General features: G+C 38.3%; 1 protein-coding gene across 3 annotated transcripts in view; it reads right to left on the bottom strand.

Annotated features, from left to right (window-relative positions):
- The window catches only part of CSTPP1 (centriolar satellite-associated tubulin polyglutamylase complex regulator 1), a 78,866-nt gene that overhangs the window by 54,382 nt on the left and 12,096 nt on the right, over window positions 1–12,388 (bottom strand). The window lies entirely within an intron of this gene.

The raw sequence follows: 12,388 nt of genomic DNA, 5'->3' as shown, positions 1-12,388 counted from the left end.
CAGCAGCAAGAAAAACACTGGCTATTACATTTTGTGAAACCAAATCTCCAAAGTTTATACCCATCTGTTCTCTAGAGAGAAGACTATTTGCAAAAACCACACATTGAAATTTAATTATAGGAATTAGAGGTTTGTGAAAGTAAAATTCATTCTAAAGAATCCCAGCAAGGAGTGTCCAAGACCCACTTATTTGAAAACAATCCATTGGAAAATGGCTTGCCAAGAGTAACTCTTGTTTATTTGACCAGAAGATGCCCTTTCTTTTAGTACCTTTGAACTTCACTGCTGTTTTCATTACAGTTTTCTTTAAAGCCACAAAAAAATCCTCTTTAAGAGAAACCCCAAGTTATCATTTCTAGGTTACTGAAAATTGACTATTGGATGTATAAAACTTACTGCAGTTGTGATGAAAAGCTGATTGACACATCACTAAACAATTTGCACTAATGCATTTTGAAAAGAGTAGCTGGCCATTATGATGGATCTTGAATTCGACACTCATGTTTTTGTATTTTAGTATAAATTTCTAAAATATGAGTTGTAAGCACTTTAGGCTAACTTTTTAGAGCAAACATTTGATTACAAAGGTTTCTCTGAAGTGCAAGAGGTTCTCCTTTGGGCATGGTAAAGCTCAACATATAAGAACAAAAGAAATGCAAATACAAACATTATATACCAAAAGGTATAATGACAGGGTTGCCTCAAAGACAGATTTTGTGCATTTCACTTGGCATCATGCAAGTGGGACAAAGCTTTGAAACACTCCAGAGAGATCATTAAAACATTCACTTGGGACAGCAGCTTAACTCTCCCTCATAGACGAGAATTAATGAAAGATACAAGTTTACTTTCATCACAGCAGATCCTCTCCATAGGCAGCATCTCCAAGACAAAATCCGGTGGTCAGTGTGAACCCTCTCAGTTTGCAATTTTAAATCACCTCTTTTAATATAAAGACTTTAAATCACTTTATCCTTCGTAATACAGAAAAGGGTCTCACACTTGAAAGAGAATTATACCAGACAGACTTGAGCAAAATTTAAAAAGTCATGTAACAACTGGGTGTGGGTGTGTGTGTGTGGAGAGAAGTCATTCAATTTTTACAAAAGGAATCACCATTTCTCATTTTTAATATCCTGGTTCTCAAACATATGCAAAAAACCAAAATCTCTTGTCATCTGTTGAAAGGTAATACAGAACACAGTTTCTAGCCCCCCTACCCAAAAGGAAATGTAAATCAAATAAAATAAGTACAATCACCTTATGATTAAGAAACACTCATGACACTTGAATCCCGGAATCAGGAATATTCTTCCTGTAAATATCATGGACAAATACAATATTTCATATTTATGAAACCTTATTCATGTTAAGTAAAGCACAATCATTGTCCCAAGAGATTAAAGTAAATAAATAAATCATGTGATGGATCAAAATATGCCAAAATTACATGACTATCATTGTGAGTAAAGAGTATTCATTACAAAGTGCTGTCACTCTCTGCCTTAGAGTGAACAAGTTCAGAGTAAGGTAAAGTAACTTGCAAAAGGTCCCACAAGATGCCTGTGACAAAGCTGGAAATGGCATTTCAGATCTTCTCATCCCAAACCACAGCCTGTATGACTTCTTTCATTTCTGATCTGCATTGTTTCGCTGATGATTTGACAGACTGATGGAGAAAAGAAGGATACAGATGAAAAAGAAGAAACTTGGTGTAATAGAAGGTAGTAGCTTTCAGAAAGATAACACACATAAGGGAGACATTTTGGAAGAGAAAGAAAATGAAGGCACAATGATACAATTAAATGCACCAAATTATGCTGCTCAGTACATCTACAGAACATGCAAATTTTGGAAGCAGATCCTGGCACAATTGTAACAGAAAGGTCCAGACACGAAGCTAACATACTATTAATTCACAGCAGACAGCCCTACTATATTACTCCTTATTTCTAATAAGCAAAAACTCTAGTCAGTTGCATTTTCATGGGATGGCTTTAAACCTACCAGGCAGAAGGGTATGATATCATTTGTTGCTTACTCAGTTAAAAGAGTGGGTGGATATGCTGGAACATCACACCTGGATGTGCTGACAGCCAAGTGCCGCCAGCTAGTTGAGTAAAGGAGGATTTTGTTTAACTATACAATGGAAGGATTTTGCCCCAAAAAGCTCCGGATTGCAAGCCTGGGAGTCAGAATTTTATCCCAGTTAAGATGCTACATTTTAGACACCCTACTTTATACATTCCTTTTTATAAGTAGTAAAAGGACAGCTCAAAGGAGCCAGCCCATGATGGAGCTATCCAGCAAGCAGCCCAATGACAAATCTATTCTCAGACAGGGTCAAGATCACTACAAGGGACAGGAACACTATATATTTTGAGTAAACTATATAAGTTGAAATTCCTATATCATGGGTAGATGGGCAGTACCAAAATAACTTGGCCACCTTTTTTATAACAGCTGCCCAGAGATGAAGTTACCACTAATGTGGCAATCTTACAGGTAAACATTTCTAGAAGAAAGAAAAATTATGACAACTCAAAGTTGTTACAGGTATTCCAAAGTAGGTAGGGCATATGACCAACACCTTACCTTTATTTTTATACATGCAAACAGATTTTTTTCCAATTCCTTTTGGATACAGAAAAAGAAATAAGCTGCACTCAGAAGAATGGCTTAAGCAAGATATCAACAATAAAGGAACAAAACCATTAAGCACAATCATTCTCAGCAAATTGAACAGCTACTGAGATTCTTCCCTTAGGATTGCTTAGTCTTCCTTCTATCTGTCCTCCTCTCACTGAACAGCTCATACTGTTAGCAAAGTTAAGTGACTTTACTAACTGAGCTTTTCAGCACATTTGAAGAAGAAAATCTTAGAAAAAAAACAGGGTACCTCAACAAGTTATTACTTTGTCCTCAATCATTTAGAAATGGGTTTGGGAAAATATTTTTTCACTTCTCTGGTTAACTTCTTTTTTTCCCCTTTTAGGCATTTAAAGTGCAGCCATCTGCAAGAGATTCCTTCCAGAAGAAAGCTTTCAACAACTCTGCTAGCCTCCAAGCCTCCTATTGGAAACCTAATGATTGTTTCAGTCCTCTTCATTACCAGTAAATAGAGTGGGCAAATTAGAAGAGTAACAACTGTTACTAATGATGTGATTTTATTTGTCTTGCTGAAACCAAGACTACAAATTGAATTGAATGTTCATTAGTTAACACCAGTTTTTTGTGAACACTCAAATTTCACACAAGAATTGTTAGGCAACTGGATACTCTGTTAACAAAACAGCTTTTTCCATTCACTTGTGAGAAAATCCTGAAGAAAGACGAGAGAAGAATAAAGCAAGGTTCTCAGTTGATGGGGATATCTAAAGAAATTCTTACAGTAAGGGCTTCAGGATGCTTTCTCACTCCTTTCCTTCCCGTGCCCCAGAGCAGCCAAACCCCAGAACAGTCTCCTCCAACACCACTGCTGATAGGGCTGCATCTCACAGCACAGCCAGGCTATTCTTGTGGGATGGCACATACACGTGAGGGGAAGAAAAAAGATTTGGGAGGAGACTGTGATAAAACAGCCCCAGCTATCAAAAATGGCTGTGCTGGGAATTCTAGCACTCAGGTGCTGCTTCTCTGAACAGAGCAGCTTTCATAAGGCTTTGTCTTTTGTGTATTGACATTCTGGCAACCTGCCAGAGTCCAGGAACTTTCAAGCACTCTTTTCAAACCTTTGGACTTCTAAATAGATTGTAAAAGTCCCAGGATGCTATGGTAACATCTCAATTGAAACCCATTATAGCAGTTAGCCTCTGGCTGCTGAACTCAGGCAAAGCCAAATATGCACAATGCAGAGTCCCAAGTCCTCGAGAAGGATGGAAGAGCTTGCCAGGATCCTGCTGTCCCCTTAGCAGGTGCCACCTTTGGTTACCATGCAAAGAGCTCAACAAACTCATAGAACCCCTCCTCTACCAAATGGAAAACAAGGAACAATGACCATTTTTCCTTAATTGACAGCATTACTTCTTGCACTTTCTATCAAGAGCATGATGAAGAAAAAATTTTGAAGGCTTCTTGAACATGAACCACTTACATACACACCCCACCCCCCACACCCTTCTCTTGCCAGCTATACAAGTGTCTAAGTCATTAAAACAGAGTTGAGTGTCTCAAGCAAAAATAAGGTAGTCTCAAATGCAAAGTTGCTGTCAGAGGCTATGTTTAGACTGACCGAGAAGTCTGTAGAGAAAAACAGAGCAGAGGATTTGATGCCAACATTACAGGCATCCCAGGATTTGTTTTTTCTTGACACACGCTCTGGTCTACTTCTAATCTAGTCCCATTGACTGAATGCTCATTTGCAGAAGGAACACATCTTTCAGTTGAACTCCATCTGAAAGGAACCCAGAGGTCCAAGATTGCTTCATTGTGTGAACTAAAGCACAGTAAGTAGGGATAACCAGGAGTATTAGGATTAGAGACTATGCTACAATGGGTAACAAAGAACTACCTCTAGCAATAGAAAATACTGAAATACAAAAGGCTCTACAAAACAGGCCCTTTCTATTCTTAAATAACTCATCCACCACAATAAAGCATCCCCAAATGACCAACTGCACTTAGCCCAAGGCTATGCTCTGAGATAGTGAAGTGAGGTTTACCTTGCCTAGAAGGAACCCAGAGAGGGAACACTTAAAACTGGAGACATAACTGGGTAAAAAGAAAATCACTGTTGTAGTGATTGAATCACTGCTGTATGAGTGTAATTTAAGATCATTTTATTCTTTACCTCTTGGTTTAAGTGTACTACAATATTTGCAATATTCAGATTAATCACTGGGCTGCTTTTTTAGCTATCCCCTTTGGAAGGTAGTGTAGGACCATGAGCATTCCCCAATTTAAAGCCACTGTTTCAACTGCTTTTTTAAATTCCACAGATCTTAGAACTTGGGACACTGAGGTCAGCCTCAAGGAAACCACCATCTTCCTCTAACGAAATTAGCAGTGCTTTTTAGGCATTTCCTTGGAAATGTGTTAAGACAAAACAGATGCTAGAAGTTATTCCTGATGACTGGCTTTAAGGGAACATAGTTGGGTTTTTTAACAACTAGGCAGATAGGAACTCATTAACATTAAAAAAATTTGGCAAGATTGGCAAACACAGAGACTGGATCTTTTGAGATCCTTTCTGTCTCATGCACTCAAGTTTACTTCAGCTGAAGGGTGTGAAAAGAGGGAAAGGAGTGACACAAATTTTAACTATGTGTTTTCAGGGTTCTTGATTTAGGCTAGGAATCTCTGTATTCATGGCAGACTTAATACAGGTGGTACAAAGATTATCCCATGTTACTGGGATGAAGGAAATGAACTACAGCACCTGTGACACAGCTCAGAGTAGGCAGTGAACAAGCCTTCTTATGTTGCTTTGTAGCAAATCAAACCCTCTGAGACCAGTTTAGAGATTCTGGAGAAGGAAAGGATTAAAGGAGTTGCTGTGCTTGCTTGTTATTACCCAGAAAGCCTTTATCTTTTTTAGAGTCCCTCTCCCTTAATTTTTCATATGCTAGATCAGTAATTTAACACCTCAAGGCTTGCAAATCCCAAGCTAAAATGACCGTACTGTGTTGAATAAGTAGCCCAGGACCAAAAAAAAAAAAAAAAAAAAAAAAAAAAAAATTAAAAGGCAAATGGGGAGGGGTGGGGACATGGGAATCTTTAAAAGCAGAGGCCTTTTGATCAGAGCAGCATCCTGCAGTTTGCTGTAACTCAAGCTGACCATTCTTACATAGCAGGAATTAAGAACTCCCCCTGCCAGGCAGGGCCCTATTAAAACACAATAGCTGTTTGAAAAGGGTAAGCAAGCTGATATGGATATAATAGGCCACATATTGGGGCCCCTTTCTACTGTGAAATAAAGCTTCTTCTTAGAATTATGAGCTGGGAAGCCTAGTATTCAGGAAGAAGGGAAAGGGCATACAATGAAAGACCATAAATAGCCCCGCAGAAGCCCTCCAAGGTGCTTAAGGGAAAAGTAAAGAAGCCTTCACAGATAAGCATCAATCACCCATGACCAGCTCTTTCAGTCTGATCAGGTGCAATTTCAGACTACATGGTGTTTCAGTGAGTCTGGAGAGCTCTTGCTGGTATAAACAGAGATTTAGTTTTTACAGTAGGAAACTGTGTAAGTTGCACACCACAGGAACAGCTACATGAACACCATTATAACTAGCTTTTATGGAGATGACTGCAAGTTGCTACCCAGCTTCCCTCAAAAAAACCTGCTTTTTTCTGCCAAAACCTAAACTAAATACATAAATAATAAACCAATCTAGAATGTTAACTACACAAGGAAAACTGATAACTCTCCAGCTAATCTATTAAGTATTTGTTCAAACTAGTCCAACTTGACATTTTGGGGCAAGAAGAAAATTCCTTCAGAACTGCTCTGTAACTCTATATTCTGAGGGTATGGGAGATGCAAGTCCTCTGTTAGCTTCATTATCATACAGCCATGATCTCTATTCTTTGGCTTCCTTTATTAACTAATGAGTATTTCTGTCCTCTCTGTCGTGTTGTGGAATTCATTCACTAGCTTCAAGATGCCATAGAAACCATACCTTGAACCTGTGGCAAGGGTGAGAAGATGGCACAAAGATGAAAAACACTATTAAAAACACAAGCCACACAAGGCAGCATTCTGATTTCCTCTTGTCTAACAGTTCCAAAGGAGCTATGGATTTGACATCAGCTGGAGATGGATTTTGATACCAAAGCATAAATGTCCACCAAAGGAGGAGTATGGATTTGAAAATTATTGAGGAACTGCACCCATCTTGAACTCCTGAGATCAAAGTAAAATGCCATGTAAAGGCAAATTGATTTCTCAGAAAGTTGAGGCCAAAGTGTAAGTACAAGTAAGGGCCTGTTTGCTCCATTCTGCATGAATTCTCCTGTTATAAACAGTTCCATGTTTTATAAACTAGACTTTTAGTTATTTTAAAAGGTAGCAGCCCAATCATGTTATGACTGTGATGATGCATGAAATACTGATATATAACTGAATACCGGTTCCAAAGAGATTTGATACTGGTGCCATGCAAACAGATTCCGTATTTGCTCATTTCAGCCTTCGTTTGACTAGAGAATTTCAGAAGAAAAAATTTACAACTTGTATTCCCTCACCTATTCAGTTGCCTTGGCAAGAAAACTATAGCACATCAAAGACTGAGTGGCTTCCAATATTTTCATCATGGCAACAAATGAACCTTGCCAAAATTCCTTAATATAGATGAAGTCACATCATTTGACATTAATGCTAACTCTGCATTTGGAGATTCCTTAGCTAAACCACATTGTGCTCACTACAACTGCTTGGCTACAGTGTTGACCAGCTACAGTTTGTTTAATTCACTTGAAGATACACAATAACATTAAATTTTCAGGACGTGGTTATGAAACTCACTAAAGCTAATGTATTCTGGGATCTGTATAGTTTCAACACAGCACGGCATAGAAAATCTCAGGTTCTCTGAAGACATGCAGATTTCTAAAAACTAGACTTTTTGCTTTTTTGCTATTGTTTCGTTTTGTTTTTAAAGAAAAGGAAGATAAACTACGTTTTAAAAATGCATATTTCAGACTTGCAAGACTTTTGGTGACTTTTGATATTCATGGAGATGCAGACATAGTTAAGGGATTTTATCCTGTAAAGGATAAGGAAGGGAACACATATATTCTTAGGGAGCACATATATTCTTAGCACAGCAATTAGAAATGTTCCTCAAGTTTTTCTGTGATTTCTTAACATTTTGCAGCCTAAGTATAAACATAAAAGTCCTTCTAACAACACAAAACTGGGGAAAAAACCCAAATCAACAACAAAAAAACCAAACCCCAACTTCAATTCTGATCCATCTTCCTTAAAGATATTTCTGGGGAAAAATAAAGTGTTCCTTAAACTTACACTACTTGACTCCCATTTAATAGGAAGCCTTATAGGTTTAGACAGATGTAAGCCAAGAACTCTAAAACTGATCTCCTATATACATGAAGTAGCCTAGACCCATGCCAAGCGCTTCATTAAAACAAGAACTATACCATGTGAGTTAGTCATGCAGAGAGAGGTACTGCTATTCATGAAGTTACCATGTATCCAACAGTGGTACTCTTACTGCTTGAGACATCAAAAGCTTTATTGGATTAAATAGTATGTTAAAAAGAAAATATTACTAACAAAAAATTATAAAACTATGCCTTTTATTCTTAAGAATAATTTTAAAACTCCCACATATAATATGGGAAAAAACACCATGTACCAAATTTTGTACGCTGCTATGTTTTTCCAAAGTTGCTACTCTCATGTGCATTTCTATTGAATTCCAGTTCCCAATTTCACATTACCGTAACAGTTTTCTTCAAAACACTTAGAAGTAGGAAATCCAGGAAATCCAATCTTTCAAGCATATGACCAAGCATGAGGTGAGATTACTCCTTTATATACACATTGCAGATCGTATGCAAAAACCTGTAAGTGGTCCCACTACATCTGTGGCGCATATATCACTATTTATATTACTCATCTTTTCCTATATATTCTAAGAGTGACTCAGCAAGCACAACTGAGCAATTTTCCAGAATGATGGAGAAAGTTGCTTATCAAACAGTTACATCAGCATTGAATATCTAATTTGCATCTCAGCAAACTCTACTACAGACCTTTTCTCAGTGGAAGAAGGACAGTATAAGATTTCCAGAGCTCCCCAATTCTGACTTGAGGGCCCTTTCACTTCTGCAAGGATAGAAACAAAACCACAACAGAGATGCATGAAAAGAAATGCAAGAACCAGTCAGGAACCAGCCAATAGCACAGATATATTAAAAAAAAAAAAAAAAAAAAAAAAAAAGGCAGACTGATGGAGAAAGTAAAACTAAGCAGAAGACTCAGTGACATCCTGGGAAGGGTGTGATGCACATTGCCAGCTCGTGCCCAGCCTCTCATCAACCAGTATCCCCAAGGCCTTCTTGGCAGGGCTGCTCTCAATCTGTTCATCCCCCAGCCTGTATAAGTTCATACATTTCAAGTCACCAAAGCCTGATCTTAACTCCCAGCTGGGATCATATACTTCTCCAAATTTGTACTAGTAATATCAGCAACTCTGATGAAAAGCAATAAAAAAATTGGAAGCATAAATGAGAGTTTTACTAGAGTTAAAAGATGAAGCTAGAGAGAGGATAGTACATTCAACTCTAGCACAGAGAAAAGGCACAAAGTTAACTCAGATATATATTGTCTTGATGCTTGTACCATTTGCCACATTCCTGGACTCTGGCTTTTGGGAAATTTCTTTCCAGTTTTATTAGCTATCCACACCGTATGGATAGCTAATGGAGTTGGCTTTAACCTAAAGCAAGCTCAATTTTATGGCAGATGTGTTGCATTTAAACCTTCAGGGCTGTAAGGAAAAAATAAAATATACCCAATTACATAAGGTCTCCATAAAGTAGTCAGCCAACTCCTGCTGAAAAAGACCACAAGTAAATATGTAATTTCCATGATGTGAAGGAATAGGAAAGAGTGGGCAAAGACTGCACTGATACTCCTGTGAATCTGTACTAGGAGCATCATAATCTGATCACACTGCACATGGAAATTGTGATTACCTCTCTTCAAAGAGCAAGAGCACAGTGCAAGTCAAGTCAGTATATAAGTGCAGACATATCATGGATAACTACCCTGTGCTGACAAGATGCTGATATCAAGTATTAACATTCATATGCTTTGGCAAATCTTGCAGATTCTTTTGTCACCAAAACAGTATGAGAAGTTTCTTACATGGAGTAAGAACATGAGCACCAATAGTAAATGTTTTCTTTTAAGTTCTATTCTGTTATTGCTTTGCTACAATTCTTCCAAGATAATCCTGTTTACCAAAAAGATTTTTTACCTTTTTATCCCCCCTGTATTTCTTTGCAAGGGACACATCTCAATATCCACTCATCTGTAAGATTCTCAAGAATAAGGTAAGAAAATACTACATTTTCTAATATATTGGCAACATGTACAAACTACAGTGGGAATTAAGTGTGTTATTGAGATTAATATATGCATTTTTTCCAGCTGTTTACTCAACAGCAGTTATCCCAATCAGCATATTTGTCAGGTTAGGACTTGTTGTAATGTTTGTTACAGAGAAACGACTCTGGGAAAATAAGGAGTTCATAGATACTGGCTGTCATATCAAAATCCCAATGCCGTTTCTGCCATAAAGCTATTCTATTATAAAAACATTGGGTGACAGATATACAGGTTCCAGACAAAATTTACATAATTTAAATCATAAATAGGGTTATTCACAATCCCCAGATCTTCCATAGCTCTCATACAAAACACATACCCCATGCACAGTGGGAAGGAGGTATTGAAATCCCATTCCTGAGGTGGGCTGGAGAAATTCAATTACAAGAAAGAGAGTCTGCCCTTCTGACAATGCTTGTCTGTAGAGGTGAGACTGGAAGGCAACAAAGGGACTAACAGAAAGGCTTTGTGTCCATTAGCAACACTCCTAGTGGAGAAATATGCAATTACTGTAGGTTCCCCAGAAAGATTTATCCACAAATTCAGTCCTGTAAATCCATGTAGTCTGTAGAGAGACATTTTTAAAATGTTTTTTATCACAGCAACTTATTCACATTAGCTGCAACACCTCCTCAGAGCTTCTGGCACAAGTGCTGTGTCTGAGTTCATATATTCACTCTCTTTCCACTGATAACTGAAGAGCAAAGGAGAGGCAGACAGCAGTCTTACGCAGTGCCCTAGGGGTCAAGGAATCCCAAGTAAAAGCCTGTCAGGAACCATCAAGCACATTATCCCAGCTGAGATTTTCAGCCCAAAGGGCTGCACAGCTAGGTCATTGACAGCAGCAGCTTGGTACCGATCACATGGCTCAGTGCAGTCTTGCATTGAGTGGCATAATTTTATCTTTTTCTCTCCATAGCGGAAGAACATGTAGGAATCAGGACAGTATTTGAAGAGTACAAGAAATGTTGTGGGGTTTTTTGCAATTGCTCAGAAGATTATATCAGAGAGAATATAAATATTTTAGGTAATATCCTAAAAGTATTAATACCTCACAAATTCTACTGATTTGCCCAAAACACAAAGAACTAACACTAAAAAACCCCAACAACCAATGCCCCTCCCCCAAACAGTTGTGCTGAGAAATTCTAATGAATGGCTTCATCTCCCAGAAAGGGAATCTGGCACAACTCGTCAAAGCCCTAAGGACCTTCTCACTACTGTTTTTGCTGTTTGTACTGTAATTGTACAAAGTACAGAGTCAACATTCTACAATGCTAGGTGCTGTAAAGTACATGCAGTACAATATCATTTCTGTCTCGAAGAGCTTACACTATCCTTGCAAACAAGACAAAACAAGTTACTCTGAAAAGGGGAAAGATGCAGAGCAGATGACAGCAAGATGATGACGGTGATAAGGCCTACATACACAGATGCAAAGAAAAAAGAAAATTGATGGCTCTAAGCTAGCTCTAAGAATCTCTCCTTTTCATAATCAGATAATTCAGCTTATTTCCAGTTGCCAATTAAGGTTGCCTTCAGTGAGTGGCTTAGTTCTCATGGGCATCCCATCTGTCTTGTTCCTGGCCCTTCCCCCCTGCCCTCCTCCCCCAAGGGTATTGAGACTTTTTTAAAGAAGAGGACATTGTTTACTCTACAGATTTATTTCTGTAATGTTGTAGAGCAATAAAGGACTGAACAAGCCAAAAGTTTGTCTGATACCAAAGCTTGTGTCTATTGCCAGAGAAAGCCAAAGGAGCGGTATCGTATTTGTCCCTAAGGAAAGAGTTGAACAAATCATTCCAACCAATCCAGACAGCAAGAGAAAATGAGGTACTTTCATTGCTAGAAGTTGATACTTCTCACCATGATAACATCTTCCTTCCCAAGGATCCCAAACTATATAGCATTGTCAGTCTTGTTACTAGGAACAAAGCAAATGTTCCTTTCTGTAAAACAGGGCTCTACACAGTGCTGAGCTGGTATTTTGAATTGCCAGGCACACAACAGATCTAAAAGCAGTATCTGACCCTCAACCCTGTCACACACATCACAGATACCTTCTCAGATAAATACTGTTAAACTGTCACAAAAGATCCAGCAAGGGCGTTCAAGTTAGAGCCAGTAGAAACACTCTTTACAGGGAAAGGGGATCTCAGACATCAGTCTGCAGAGTCCAGTGGAAGCAGTGCTACATCTACAAGCTAAAAGCAAGAGTTTTTTTCTCAGTTATGCTCCAGCTAGCAGCTGGTCAGGAGACATTTCACCAGAAACAACAGAAAAGGATATGTGTTTTGCAACAAGAATATAGAC

The sequence above is a fragment of the Vidua macroura genome, chromosome 6, assembly GCF_024509145.1.
Source record: "Vidua macroura isolate BioBank_ID:100142 chromosome 6, ASM2450914v1, whole genome shotgun sequence".
In the NCBI taxonomy this organism is placed as follows: Eukaryota; Metazoa; Chordata; class Aves; order Passeriformes; family Viduidae; genus Vidua; species Vidua macroura.
This window is presented reverse-complemented; position numbering and strand designations above follow the sequence as displayed.